Source organism: Mastomys coucha, unplaced genomic scaffold (genome assembly GCF_008632895.1).
Source record: "Mastomys coucha isolate ucsf_1 unplaced genomic scaffold, UCSF_Mcou_1 pScaffold22, whole genome shotgun sequence".
In the NCBI taxonomy this organism is placed as follows: domain Eukaryota; kingdom Metazoa; phylum Chordata; class Mammalia; order Rodentia; family Muridae; genus Mastomys; species Mastomys coucha.
This window is the reverse complement of record NW_022196905.1, coordinates 57,302,443-57,312,774: the sequence shown is the minus strand read 5'-3', so window position 1 is coordinate 57,312,774 and position 10,332 is coordinate 57,302,443. Positions and strand designations below refer to the sequence as shown.

The following is a 10,332-nucleotide window of genomic DNA, read 5'->3' as shown; positions in this document are numbered from 1 at the left end:
TTTTTTTTTTTTCCTCAGAAAAAGGCATCAAATTGCTATGTATGAATGGAAAACCTGTCCCCAGCCAGGGTGGGAAGAGGGAGAGGAAGAGGCTGTGGACAAGTGGACAAGCATCATCTGCAGCTGTCACCGCACTCTGCCCATCCATTGGCAGGCTGTCAATCAGTGGGTGAGTGAGGAGTGTGCATGTTCAGCGAGCTGCTCTAATCGATACTGCAAATAACCATCCCATAATCTGTGCCATGAAAAAGGGCTGCATAGGAGAAGTGAAAAACCAGGATTCAGAGGTTTTTGTTTGAATTTCCAGAAATCTGCAGAAGACAAGGGGTCCCCTTGACTCAACAGAACTTTAAGTCACTGTCTTAGTTTCCTACCCAGGTGCTGGGGCAAAAATACCTCAACTTTCCCAAAGGGTTTATTTCAGCTCACAGTCCCAGGGTACTAATCTACTCTCTCTGGGAAGCCACAGCAGGAGGAGCTGGGAACTAGTCACAGGGTATTCTCTGGAACAGAGAGCAGAGAGCAAAGACTGCTCTAAAGCCAGAGCTCAGCTGGCTTCTTCCTTTTCTCTCAGTCCAGGGCCAAGCCTTGGGAACTTAGCCAACCACATTCACTGCAGGTCTTTCTATCTCAGTAATCTCAATTAACATACGTAAGAACATCAAGGATCTCCTGAAGAGATTTCAAGGAATGGCTCGAGGAAAGATAAACAGCCTCAGGGCCATGGGTCTGGAAGCTAGAAGTCTGGCAGGCTTTGTGAGACTCTTGACCTAGCTAAGGAGGTGTCTTGTCTTCAGGTAGACACTTCCACACTTCCTCCTCAAAAGACACCCTGTACTGATGTGAACAGATTCTAATCTAGGAAGTGCTTATTTATTGCTGGGGACTCTCTGGGATCCATATACAGATCTGTGCCCTCAGAGAGCTGGGCTCAGTGAAGTCCTTGTGCATTAGCAAACGACCTGCATGTCAATATTATAAAAGTTAGACATCATAATAATTTATTCCTCTGGACAAATCTCTTCACAGATCCCAGTGTTTTACTGTCCTGGACAAATGCTACAATCATTCTACAGATCCCAAAAGCTTTACCCTGGCTTCTCTTAAAAAGCTCATTTTGAAAAACTTTCCGCCTGGCAGTGGTGGCCCATGCCTTTAATCCCAGCCTTTGGGAGGCAGAGACAGGTGGATTTCTGAGTTCGAGGCCAGCCTGGTCTACAGAGTGAGTTCCAGGATAGCCAGGGCTATACAGAGAAACCCTGTCTTGAAAAACTAAAAAGAAAAAAAAAAGACAAACTTTCCTTCCCAGCTCCGTTTCTGGTGCTAGGGAGTGGCACATTTGGTAAAGCGACTGTTGCGCAAACGTGATGCATGACCATAAAGCCCACTTCCCCATCTTTGCTGAGGGCACCGTACCTTCCCTTTTCAAGCCTGGTGCCACAGGTTCATGCCCTTTCCTCTGACCACATGACCTAGATCTTGCAGGAAGTCTAGAGTGTACTCAGGAATGAAGGAGCCTGCACTCCTACTATGTTAAAGAACTGAGACATACTGTTCCCCTGCCTCTTCGAAAGGATAGTTCCCTTCTCCCCATCTACTATGGGGTCCTTACCCCAGGAAAGCTTTGGTTATAAATTCTGAAGATGGGGGCTCTTAACCAAATCACCTTAGGTTCAGGACACTTTCAAAGAAATGGAGAAGTAGAAGAGTGAATCCCTAGATCCCAGTGCTAAACTTCAACAAATGTGATCTCAGGACCACTCTTGTTTTCACCACATCCACAAGCAATCTCTCCAGAGATTAAAGGCTATCCTTGACACCTTATTTCACTCATGAATATTTCTGTACATATTCCTAAAGATAAGGCTTCTTTGTGATACTTTAAAAAGATGGCAGATTCTCAAATAAAGATCCTAAGCAGGGAGAATGTACAAACTATTGGCTAGCCGTGTATATTTTACACGACAAATCATAAACAATAATGGATTCATGTTACTATACAAATGCCCAGACTCACAGAATACCCACAGAGTAAACCCAAAAAGTTAAAACACAGTCTTAGCTGATCTTGATGTGTTCATGGAGACCTTTTCATTGTAGCTCCCGGTGGGCTGCAGGAAGCTTTGCCAGTGTGGACAAGGAACCTGGCAATCTCCCAACCTTCCTATCCTTCCTGTTTCTCTATGAAGCTAAAAGCACTCCATTAAAAGTCAGGGCCTGGTGCTGGGAAGAGGCACATTTGGTAAAGCGACTGTTGCGCAAACATGAGGCTCTAAGTTCAAGTCCCAGAAACTCCATGCTAAGAAGCACTAGGAGATGAAGAAAGATGAACCTCTAGGGATTCACTGGCAATTAGCCTACTCGAATCAGTGAGCTCAAGACCAGGAAGAGACTGTCTAAAAATCAAGGTAGATGACTCCTGAGGAATGGTACTCATGGCTGTTGTCTATACACATACACACATACCCACAAACCAAAGGGGGGAAAAAAGATAAACACATAAAGACTTAGACATACCCCCACCCCAATAAGATGAAACCTTAAATAAAAAAAAATTATCAATCTCAAGTTTTCCTACAAAAGAACCTCAAGGCACTTTTCCATAGCTAAATGAAAAGCATAATAAGCCCATCCTAGTTTTGACAACAGCTCAGCATTAAGCACCGGACACATTTGTTCGGATGAACTCAAACAATTCTCCTGAAGGGAGGACTGTAGCAGGTCCTGGGATATAAAGCCTGGCCAGGGTCGATCAGGAACAGAACAGCAGTTCTCTGTCCCCCTCCTTGGCCTCGTGAAATCCTGCAGTGGGTGGCATTGCCCTGGATCTGCAGTTCAGTTCCCTCCAAACAGCACCAAGGAAAGGAACTGGAGTTTGTGCTCTCGTGGCATCAAGAGGCCTGAGTTAGGGTGTGTGAACAGCCATTCGGGAAGAACGAATAAGATGTGGTGAAAAAGTTAACTCTGGGAGTGACTGGGTTCTTCCCGAGGAACCGTGGAAACCAGGAGGTCAGCAAACAGCAGCCAGCAGGTCACATGCGTCCGCTGCTCTCTTTTATAAATAAAGTTTTATTGGAATACAGCCAATCTCAGACTTTACATACAGTGTGTGGCCGTTCTCACGGTGAAACAGCAGGGCTGTGCCGCCGGGACAGTGACTCTGAGGGTTGGTAGGTTTGAAAAGATTTGCTCTCGAGCCCCAAGAGCCAGGGTTTGCCGACCTCAGACACGAACACTAGAAGGGAAGAGAGGGAAAGACGGGCATTTCTTCCCAACATTTGGGAAGCAGCTGGAGCTGTTAAATTCCCAGTGCAACTGAAGCCTCCAGCAGGCAGGGGCTCCCAGAAAGCCTGGGCTGAGCAGAGAACACTGTGGAGATAAAAGGCTGCTCCTGTACCCTGCACCCCCAAAGCAACAGCTGTCAGGTCGTCTTGGCTGCCTTAGGAGCCTCCCCTGTAACGAAGATAATAACAGCTCGTACAGACACTGGAGTAGGAATTATACCAGGAATGCATGCCGGCTTTAGAGCTCAGGAGAACAAATACCATCTACGACTTTGCTAACAGTCTTCCTAAACTCTAGTAATGAGGAGACACTATCATAGAGACCTACGGTCTCCGTCTGAATCCTTCCTTTACACAGGGAAGAAGAGAACATGACCGGAGTCCTCACACATTTTCTTAATTACAAAGTAAATAGCCTTCTGCTCATCCGCATTTGTGCCTGCAGCACCTGCCCCTCTAACAAATGGCAGGTCCCTTGTTTAAGCAAAACTGATGGAGAGCTGAATCTGGTGGCACGGGGCTTAGAATCCCAGCCAGCACTTGCATTTGGAAAAGTGGGGGATGGTGGAGCGGGGCTGTAGCTGCTGGAAGGTTTACCTTGCACAATCCCCACTCAAAGCAAAAATTCAAAAGCTGAGAATAGCAGCATTATTCGTAACAGTGGGGAAAACAGAAACAACTTCAGGGACCATTAACTGATAATCAGATAAATCAAATTCCATGTAACACACATCAGCCACAAAAACTAGCAAGTGAGCATTGCATGCCTTACCCTGACAATCTTGAAAACATACTGGAAACAAAACAAAACAAAATGGCTAGGCACAGAAGGGCCACATGGAGATGATTCCCTTTCCATGAACTCTCCAGAAGAGGCGAGCATATACCTACATAAAAACAAGTGCCTGACTAGGGTAAAGGGAGGGAGGGAATTGGGGGGTGTGTGTGACAGGGTTTCATTCGGGGGAAGCCAAAGTGTGGTGAAAATACATTATTAAAGGTTGCACAACCCTGGGAAAATATAATAACCGAAAGCTACTCTTAGCCGAGTGAATTTTGTTGCCTGAGAGTTAACAACTGAATAAGGAAAATCAAATTCTTTTTCTTTGTTTTTTTTTTTGAGACAGGGTTTCACTGTCTAGCCTTGGCTATCCTAGAATCTGTTCTGTAGACCAGGCTGACCTCAAAGTCACAAGCGCTGGCTTCAAAAGTCAAATTCATGTGTTTAATAGTTCTCATGAAGCAGCCCAAAATATTTGGGTACTAACTGCCACTGCCCCCTAGAGGTTGTTCTACACACTGCACTGTTAAGTCTTTTGGCTGGTTTAGGTAGCTAATCAGATCTGCCATACCTAGAGCCAGCAATATGCTAATCACACCTCTAGGCTGCTGTGTAGTACTGGGCAAACGACTTAACCTCTCTGAGCTTCGGTTTCCTCATCTGTAACAGAGATTGTAACAACCAGTGTCTAGTTATTAGTGCATATGACCTGACATTTATTGAACATGTAACAAGTCTTGTTCTTTTTTGTATCTTTAGACATTTTTACAATAAGCTTACATATGTACTGTGTAAAGCTTCCCGTGTTTCGATATATGAACGACCCTGTGATACCAATACATTTCCATTATACCTCAAATTGTAGTCCATCTCTCTCTGGGCAACCACTGTTCTGTTCTTGCCACTGAAGGGACTCAGCACTTTTTAGAGCTTTATATCTTTATATAAGTGGAATTATGTACTGTATACTTCTTTTGGGCAGGTCTGCTTTGCCTCATTCAGTGGAATGATTCTGGGATCACTCCTAAACCCAACACACACACACACACACACACACACACACACACACAAACACAACCGTATGTTGGTTTTATTTGTCACTCAGCATTCTGCTTACCACTCATGAGCATCTGGGCCATCTTCAGGTTCTAAATGGCTTTCCAGTTTGTGTAAGACCCTGTGTGAACACAGACTTTCATTTCTTCTGAGTACATAGCAAAGAGCAAGTCTTAGGGCTTTCTGGAGACTTTGCAAAGCCCAGTGAAGGGCATGACTTCTGGACCATGGGTAGGTAGAGAGAACTTGTTTGTGCTGTGTCCACCTCACCCCTTCCCCCAGACACTACTGTCACGCCCACTGCTTGACCTCAGCACCCACATTCAACTTCCTCTTCCTGCAGCAGACATCTCTAATTCTTTTCCCTTGACTCCTACTGACCCTTCCATGCTCCGGTCATGGTCTTAGCCTCTCTCTGAAACAGGATAAAATCAGCCATTTCCTCTGTAGACAAATTAAAGACATTATTTCAACAGTCACATGATACAAGCTTCCAAGTGTTTGTATAACCCTCCAATGACTGTATGGATAACCATCAAGACACAGAGGCAAGAAAAACAATGTAATTTCAATTAAAGCACCAAAGGTGACTGCTTTTATCGAAGTCTACATTTTGATACTGCAATTAGTAATGTCTTTAAAATGGCCAGAGTACAAGCAAAATATTATGGCTGTCATCTCAGTTATCCATGCTATAAGACAATATTTTTGTGTATTATCAACACTCAAATATCCGTGTGTTCAAATAATCACAGATAACTTTTATTTTGACTGTGTGGCTCCAAACTAAAAGTTTCTCAATTCATTTATTTTAAAATTACTAACCCAGAACTGGGCCTGGTAGTGCAAGCCAACTACTCCAGGGACTAGAGAAGCAAGGTCCCAACCTGAGGAAGGAACTAAAAAAAGAAATAGTTGAGAGTGTAGCTCAATGGTTTGCCTAGTATGTGCAAGGTCCTAGGTTCAAGCCGCAATACAACAAAAACAAGATCTATAAAAAGATAAAATAAATCTAGCTATATCTGTTCATTAGATAATATCAAAAAGATTTAACATGGTTTGGGTGTGGTGGTGCATGCCTTTAATCTCAGCACTAGGATCTCTGTGAGTTCAAGGTCACCTTGATCTACACAAAATTCAAGGCCAGTCTGGGCTACATGGGTAGACCATGTTTTTGAAGGAAAGAAAGAAAGAAGGGGGGGAGGGAAGGAGCAGGGAGGAGAGAGAGAAAGAAAAGAAAAAATATTTCTCACACCTAGGCAGTGGTGGCACACACCTTTAATTCCAGCATAGGCAGAAGAAGGCCAGTCTCTGAGTTCAAGACCAGCCTGGTCTACAGAGCTAGTTCCAGAAAATCCACTGATACACAGAGAAATCCTGTCTCAAAAACAAAACAAAACAAAACAAAAAATGTCTTGTTTCAGAAGTGTATAAAATGGAAGTGTTGCCCTTTTAGATATGCACAGAACATTAATTTTAGCCATAACAGCTTCATACAGGACTCCTATATGTCCTACATAAACATATAGCACATGAGGCTTGGTTTAATGTAGAAATTCTGTGGATGGGTTATTTAGTAAAGAGAAGCACATGGTATCATTCAGAAACTCATGTATAGCATCTTCTACAGGCAGAAACCCAGGTGAAGATTAACCGTGCCAAGGAGATTAGATGGCGTGTCCTTAAGTTCTTGGAAGGTCACAGTGGGTACAGACAGATCTGAGGTCCTACTTTTGGAACTAACTCAGTTACTGAGTCAGGGTCAGCCACCTGATAACCAGGAGTGCAATTATCCAGTCTCCTTTAAGTGCACTATTCATTGATTGCTGAGCTCAGCCTCCAGGGTACCAAGAGTCAGCCACCCACCAGTACAACAAAGAAACTGAGCAGGTGGCCACCAGGAACTAACTTTTCAGGCAGTCAGGTGATGGCAGGTTAGTCCTAAAAGTTTACTTAAGCAGAAAATACCCAGAAAAAAAAATACTTTTGGATAACTTAAGAGCAAAACTCTCCACCTGGTTTACTCTGCGAAGGATTTCGGTGTGTAGGAAGCTGTTCTCTTGGGTTACTAAAATCTGATAAGGATAAGGCCCAGTAGATACTTCCCTTCCCACAGAACCTAGCTTGGCTTATCCACAAACTGACAGACAGGGTCACATCCTTGATCAATCTCAGGCACGTAATACCCAGGGCTTCTTAACACACACGAAGCACCAGCACTGAGAGCCAGTGCTCCCTGCTAGTGGGACAGCTGTTACTCCCTGTGAGTTACCAACCATCACCACGATTGCACATGGGCAAGTCTGGAGACTCTAAATAGCCATTTGATTCCCAAGTAAAACCACCAGAGCACATGCTTCATATACAAAGGACAAGCACACCATAACAGCTACGTCTAGCCATATATGACTCAAGACATAATTCTTATCCAAGAAGCGTCTGGAAGACATGCAGATGAACTGCTACCAATTTACCATACTGGTTCTTTTAGAATGGAACAGGACTAGGAATTGTGGACTTACACTTCCTATTTTTATGCCTTTCTGAGGTGATGGAGATTTTTACACTAAGCATTTCCTATACTTTAAGCTTGTGAGGCCATTCAGTATTGAATGGCTGTCTTGTTCTAAAACAGGGGGAGGCAGGCCCCGTCCATTGATAAGCACAAGGACTCACTTTCACCAGCTCTCCAGCCACAAACGGACACTTGACCTCATCTCACCCACCAGATATTCCTGTCTGAGTCTGCTACTCTCCGAGGGGTTATGTCAAGTCACAGGGTTAATGAGAGCTGACACACAAGAAGGGCCATGGCGCTGTAGCTAATGCCCAGCAGCTGCAGTGCCCAGTGCAGCGGTGTCTGATAGCAAAGCCAGGGGAGTGCTCTTGCCAGGGTATCCCTGTGATGTAACAACGTCTGTAGTTTCTCCTGTCTGATGCCGACCCTTCACGGCTTGGCCAGGCCGGTTTTGCACATGTCATGATGACTCTCTGAACTACCCCAAGATTCTGCTAAATGATTTCTCTGTTCTACCTTTGTTGGTTAGTGTTGGTTCTTAGAGCCAAAGAATTTTTACACACAACTTGTTTGCTCAGTTATGTACTAACTACTATGTGTTAAGGACTGTTCTAAGCATGCAGGTCATTCAGGGAGCAGGATGGAAAAATCCCTCCCTTGAAGGTTATAGTCTACTGAAGTCTATGGTTTTCCTTGCAAATTTATGCCAAGAGAGGCTTTCAGGGAAAGTGGCATGTAAGCTTAGATATGGCAAGTAAGTTAAAGCTCATCAGCTACTGAGCAGTTTAGGCCAAAGGAACAAAGGGAATCTGGAATGCTCTAGAACTAAGAGAGACCATGGAAGGTTACAGACTATAGAGAGAGGATGAGGTGGGCCTAGGAGAGGGAGATATGAGATGTCACAGCAACTGGGAGAGGTAGGATGACTGGCAAGATGAGACTCCGAAGGCCGAGGAAATCTTACCAAGCCTCCATGACTTGATTCTCTGAAGGACAAAGCCATGCTAGCATGTGAGTGCAGAAGGCAGCAGAAGGGTGAGTCACCAGATCTGCAGTGATGAGGGTCATGCCTGCTTTAGAACTGGGGAAGGAAAGGGTGGAAAGATTGTTTAGGAACTTGCCCAAATAGTCCAGATACGAAATACAGTGTTGGAGGCTGGAGAGAAGGCTCCGGGCTTAAGAGCACTGACTGCTCTTCCAGAAGACCAGGGGTTCAGCCAGGTGGTGGTGGCGCACGCCTTTAATCCCAGCTTTAATTGGGAGGCAGAGGTAGGTGGATTTCTGAGTTCGAGGCCAGCCTGGTCTACAGAGTGAGTTCCAGGACAACTAGGGCTACACAGAGAAACCCTGCCTTGAAAAAAACAAAAAACAAAAAACAAAACAAACAAAAAAAAAAGACCAGGGTTCAATTCCAGGACCCACATGGCAGTTTACAACTGTCTGTAACTCCAGTTCCAGGGGACCTAACACCCTCACATAGACATATGTGCAGGCAAAACACCAATGCACAAAAAAATAAAAATAAAATTCAATTAAAAAGAAGAAATACAGTGTGGGATTAGAGTGAAGAAAGAGAACTTTTCCAGCCTTCCCTTCTGCAGAGGCCACAACAGAACACAAGAGACAGGCGGCTTGGGGAGCCAGCCCTCAGAACAAAGATTCTTGGCTATAGTCAACTCAGAGCGCACAGGCCCTAGAGCCGCAACTAGAGGATCCTTGGGCTAAGTCACTGAGCTTTGGGGTTCATTTGTTTCTGCAGCACAGTTGAGTCTATATGAGGATAAGAGGGAGAAACATCCATGTGACAGGACCCTGGAGAAGTAGCATAGATCCCTCTTACCCTGAGCTCCTCCCCAACAGAAACCACAAATTACCCTGGGGTCAGACTCCCCCCTGCTCGCCAGGTTCTGTCCTACAGAGAGGAAATCCGTCTTCTGCATCCTCATCTCCCTTTTCTTGATACAGACATCTTGATCAGTTAGCAGGCAAAGAAAACATTCCTCTTCCCCCAACACAATCTGTCCCTGCCCTGCTATGGACTTTGGCTCTCTCTCTGTCTCTCTCTCTGTCTCTGTCTCTCTCCCTCTCTCTCCTTCCCCCCCCCTCTCTCTCCACTCTGGTTCTTGGACACAGTTCTGGCTAACCTCATTCTCAGTCCTGACCTTATCCCTGTGACGGGCAGCCTGGACTTCACTCGCCCTGGCCTAGCCTCTGAACATCCTACACCAGTGCCGTCCATTCTGACTCATCCTGTGCGTCTGGCCTTGCTCCTGGACAGACAGCTGCGTAGCCAGCTGACACGTCTAGATTCCAGCAGTCTGGCTCCTGATCTAAACCACAGCCTTGCAGCCCCGGCACCCAGAACCACAACACATGGTATACCCACAGCCAACATTGCTTGCCCAGGGGTTCCACCCATTAGATCTGGTGGGCCACCACTCACCAAAACTAACTGGCATACTTAATGTCTTTATTTATGCAGAACACATGCAGTACAGGGGGCCTTGCTAGCTTTCAGTGGGCTCTGCACACACCCCCACTTGCCAGGCTTCGGAGACACTTTTGGCCCTGCATGGTCTGGTCATGTGTGTTCTGTTGAAACATAAAGTTTTTCAAAATTAACAAGCCTATGTAGAAATTGAAAGTCAAATAATAGATTGGTTTTTTTTTGGTTTTGGTTTTGGTTTTTTTTG

At 45.1% G+C, this 10,332-nt stretch overlaps 1 protein-coding gene across 3 annotated transcripts in view; it reads right to left on the bottom strand.

Moving 5' to 3' along the window:
- The window catches only part of Tbc1d1 (TBC1 domain family member 1), a 199,481-nt gene that overhangs the window by 152,948 nt on the left and 36,201 nt on the right, over positions 1–10,332 (bottom strand). The gene's annotated exons all lie outside the window — the stretch shown is intronic.